Source organism: Lolium rigidum, chromosome 5 (assembly GCF_022539505.1).
Source record: "Lolium rigidum isolate FL_2022 chromosome 5, APGP_CSIRO_Lrig_0.1, whole genome shotgun sequence".
Lineage (NCBI taxonomy): Eukaryota > Viridiplantae > Streptophyta > Magnoliopsida > Poales > Poaceae > Lolium > Lolium rigidum.
The window spans coordinates 184,671,469-184,676,245 of NC_061512.1; the positions used below are offsets into that span (position 1 = coordinate 184,671,469).

At 46.5% G+C, this 4,777-nt stretch overlaps 1 long non-coding RNA gene across 1 annotated transcript; it reads left to right on the top strand.

Annotated features, from left to right (window-relative positions):
* Positions 1-236: 236 nt before the first annotated feature.
* On the top strand, positions 237-4,171 carry LOC124658263. The gene is made up of 3 exons (XR_006989097.1): positions 237-372; positions 434-632; positions 3,802-4,171. It is a non-coding gene; the product is annotated as an uncharacterized LOC124658263 (long non-coding RNA).
* The last annotated feature ends 606 nt before the right edge of the window (positions 4,172-4,777 follow it).

Genomic DNA, 4,777 nt, shown 5'->3' on the forward strand with positions numbered 1-4,777 from the left:
CGACTGGTAGCCGGCGCGGCGAAGCGCGCTGCCCGTCTAGTCTATCTATAAGCTGACCTGATTATAAGAGTCCTCCAGGTCGTTCTTCGTGGCCACGCGATCGGAATCTGACGGTCCGCGGGGGTGATGAGGGTGAAGCGGCGCGCGACCAGACACGGGCCACGGCGCAGTGTGTTATTCCTTGGTACCCATACCCGAGAGTTGTCATCTCAAAATCAGAGATGTTTCCCATTTCCTCTCCCCCTCGCTTCGCCCTCCTCGCCTGCATCCGCTCTGGCGACGGTATCGTCGCCGCCGCGGGAGACGATTCGCCAGGTCTACCCGCCGGAGTCGAGTGCATCTGCGGAGGGTCGTAGACAGATTATACACTCGGTTCGTCTCTCCCCATCTCCGATCCCCTTCGCCGCATCCACGATTTGACCTCGTTTTTTAGGCCGCATTCTTCGCCACCGGGCTCCTCTTCTCGTCGCCGTTGTCGTCGTCTAGTCGCCGGCCACCTTCTCGTGTTCGTCGGGCGAATCTGGGACTCTCGGTAACATCCACCACCCAGAGGGGCGTCATCCTCGTGGAGGCTACGACATATTTCGGTTCAGGAAGAACATCCCCGCATCTGATTCGCGCCCCCCTAGCAGGTGTGTTCGTTGTGCGCAACATCCCAGTCCTTTTCTTACTAGGAACTTACAGATCCGTGTGGGGGTGGGTGGTGTTTTCACATGTGTGTTTTTTAATGCAAATCATGCTGGCAAATTTAGACGCCGTTGGATTTTTTTTTTTTTTTTGATGTAAATCATGCTGGCTAATTTTAGATGTCCCTGGATTTTAAATTGTAGTCCCATCACATTCAGTTTTAGTTGAACTGGATTTTCAGATGTTTCTTAATATGCTATCACGACATCCAAGTAAAGTAGTAAACATCTATATTTTCAGTAACATCTAGTTTAGATAACCTCCAATGCCAAGTGACACATATGACCACCTAGGCAGGATGTAGTGCTCATGGATTTCCTTTACTGCACATATATAATGCATTACTTTCAATACATGACAACATAGAATGCCATCCCTGTCAAATTTGCAGCATTGGCAGTTGCACATGGTATTTTCAAAATCAACAACAACCACATAGGTCCGCCTGCCATAACCAAAGATAGAGCCCTGCACTGGGAAAATCTCAAACAACCCACCAGCACCAGCACAACTCCTAGCATTGTACGATGTTATCTTGCGTACAACAAACGAGGTTCTAGGAGCAAGCCCTTCTGGCGTCAAAAATTATGCCAATAAACGGAGTTTTGGGAGCAAGCCCTTCTTGCGTCGACTGCACTTCACCTTCGTCACCGTTGTCCTCGCCGTTGGGCATACTTTACCATAAAATAGGCTCTGTTTGAGCCGTGGCGGGAGTTTCCACATACAGATCCTGGATTTTACCAAGTGCTAGCCCATGTATGCGGAAATCGTCAACACCGGGTACATGCAAGGTTAGCCAAACCTTACATAACACTTGTACATATATGTTAGGGGCAGATGCAAGTTTTCCAACAATTCTGACGCTCCGGTGATCTGTATCTTGGGAAACCCTAGGGCGGGGACCCCCCAGATCTACCCCTATAGCTTTCTCCGTGCGAGAGTTTACCAATGTAATTTTTTACTTGTTTTGGTTTATTTAGGACATATGTACATGGAAACCATAGTTTGGGCATACTTTACCATAAAATAGGCTCCATTTGAGCCGTGGCGGCAGTTTCCACATACAGATCCTGGATTTTACCAAGTGTTAGCCCATGTATGCGGAAATCGTCAACAACGGGTACATCCAAGGTTAGCCAAACCTTACATCACACTTGTACATATATGTTATGGGCATATGCAAGTTTTCCAGCGATTCCGACGCTCCGATGGTCTGTATCTTGAAAAACCCTAGGGCGGGGACCCCACAGATCTACCCCTGTAGCTTTCTCCGTGTGAGGGTTTACCAATGGACTTTTTTACTTGCTTTGGTTTGTTTAGGACATATGTACATGGAAACCATAGGTTGGGCATACTTTACCATAAAATAGGCTCTGTTTGAGCCGTGGCGGGAGTTTCCACATACAGATCCTGGATTTTACCAAGTGCTAGCCCATGTATGCGGAAATCGTCAACACCGGGTACATGCAAGGTTAGTCAAACCTTACATCACACTTGTACATATATGTTAGGGGCAGATGCAAGTTTTCCAACAATTCTGACGCTCCGGTGATCTGTATCTTGGGAAACCCTAGGGCGGGGACCCCCAGATCTACCCCTATAGCTTTCTCCGTGCGAGAGTTTACCAATGTAATTTTTTACTTGTTTTGGTTTATTTAGGACATATGTACATGGAAACCATAGGTTGGGCATACTTTACCATAAAATAGGCTCCATTTGAGCCGTGGCGGGAGTTTCCACATACAGATCTTGGATTTTACCAAGTGTTAGCCCATGTATGCGGAAATCGTCAACAACGGGTACATCCAAGGTTAGCCAAACCTTACATCACACTTGTACACATATGTTATGGGCATATGCAAGTTTTCCAGCGATTTCGACGATCCGATGGTCTGTATCTTGAAAAACCCTAGGGCGGGGACCCCGTAGATCTACCCCTATAGCTTTTTCCGTGCGAGGGTTTACCAATGGATTTTTTTTTTGCTTTGCTTTGTTTAGGACATATGCACATGGAAACCATAGGTTTGGAATGAAATAGGCCCCGAATGAGCCGTAGCAGGAGTTTCCACCGATTCGGACGCTCCGGTGGTTTGTATCTAGGGAAACCCTAGGGCGGGGACCCCGCAAATCTACCCTAGGGTTAGGGTTTGAGTTAGGGTTAGCAATGGACTTTTTTTCTTTTTTTAGGACATATGTACATCGATAGCAGATGTTGGGCCTACTGGCTCCCGTCGACCCGTCTACGAAGAGCGTCATTCGTGGGATCTACATGAGCCATCTACCATTTTTTCCTTTAAAAAAGTAACTATTTTTACATAATTCATACTAGTACATAAATAAAACAAACATAATATAAAGTAAATGAGAGAGAAGAAAAAAAGAAAAAAATGTATGCCGAGGGTGGCCGTCGGCATAGGTGGGTGATGCCCTATGCCGAGGGTGGCCCTCGGCGCCTCACTGACGCCGTGACCGAGCCGTCCCTGCCGGAGCGGGATCGGAGCACATGCCTGTGGTACGCCGACGGCCTGGCATACGCCGAGGGTGGCCGTCGGCGTAGCTCTCTCTACGCCGAGGGTTTTCATACGCCGAGGGGCTCGGTGGGCTGCTGCCATGGACCGGACGTACGCCGACGGCCCCGACATTTGGCCGTCGGCGTACGCCACGGCCGTCGGCGCAGCGAGCCATTCCTGTAGTGTCGCTAGATAGAGTTACACCAGTTTGAAACCCTGATCGTTCTTTCCTCTATCCGAAGTGTCATAGGCGCCCCAGTAGCATCACCAGCTTGCCCAATTGAGAAACCAGCAGAAGTGCCAGGTTCATCAGGATGTTGCCAAGACTGGTGATTTTCTTCAGGATGTTGCCAGTAGGATGCCCAGTAGATGTGTCAACTTCATTGCCATTGCTACCAGCAGTAAAACCTTGATCAGGTGGTTGGTTAAGATCAATTCGAAACCAGAAATCAAAACCCCTAGGCATTATCCAAACAGAATCTTGCCTGCAAGTAATCAAAACTTATGAGAGAACTTACATAATTTTTTTTACTTGCATCACAACATCACTACTTGCACGCATATATTTTTGAGAGAACTAACATCTTCTCCTATTTTCCTAAAGAAATGCAGGTTCATGGTCTGCTGTATATCAAAGAATCAGAAGAAGGACAAGCTCTAGAGGTGTTGTTTTGCATGAAATATGTCATCTCGACATTGAATATCTCACTACTTCTACAGAAACAAGCCTCGCTTAGCTATCTTGCAAATCATGTGGGAAAAACAAAAACTTGTAGTCATTGCTCTCGTAAATGTCATTTGACATTTTCTCGGTCACACATGCACATGTGATGCTAATGCTACTGTAATAGATGTTTCCTCCCCGTTTTAATCATGTGGAACCCAAAATCTTTTGGATGTTACTAATGCAGAGAAGTTATCTACTTACTTTCTGCAAACAAAAATCAGATGTTCTTTTTGTGCAGGTACTCCAATTTTATTTTTCTTGAACCTGATGATGATTTGCCTATACAAATACTATGGATGTTAGCTTAATCGGGGTGTTATTATGCCAGGTTAAACTTCCTTTTTCATCTCCCTACGAGAACATCTACTGTATGTTATTTCCCCTGCAGCAAAAAGGTAGATCTATTCTACAATGAGTAACATCCAGTAGATATACCTGTGATGATAAGCACAAGCAGATGAATAATGTCACATAATAACATCTAGGTTATGAGGGAGGGGAGGGGTAAATTAGACAGAGATTTTGTTTGCAGTACCTTTTTCCCCTCCTGGATGTTACTTGTACATATTTGATGCGGTTCCCGAGGAGATCAAAAGGGGGATGTTCTTTTTTATGTTGGAGCAGATCTTCTGTTCAGCCCAGGCACAGATATCTGGCGCATAAACATGTAAGATGTAATTTTCCTAGAGGTTCTGATTAGGGTTCTACCCTATTCATGGCGGCAGGTGGGATCGATGGAGAAGAAACGGGAGGGGGAGGAAGGAGATATTTTGCTTTGTCGGGGGTTGATCTGTCGGGGAGGGGGGAAAAGTCGCTGGTTCATGCGCGATGGGACCAATCCCAGTGCCTATCT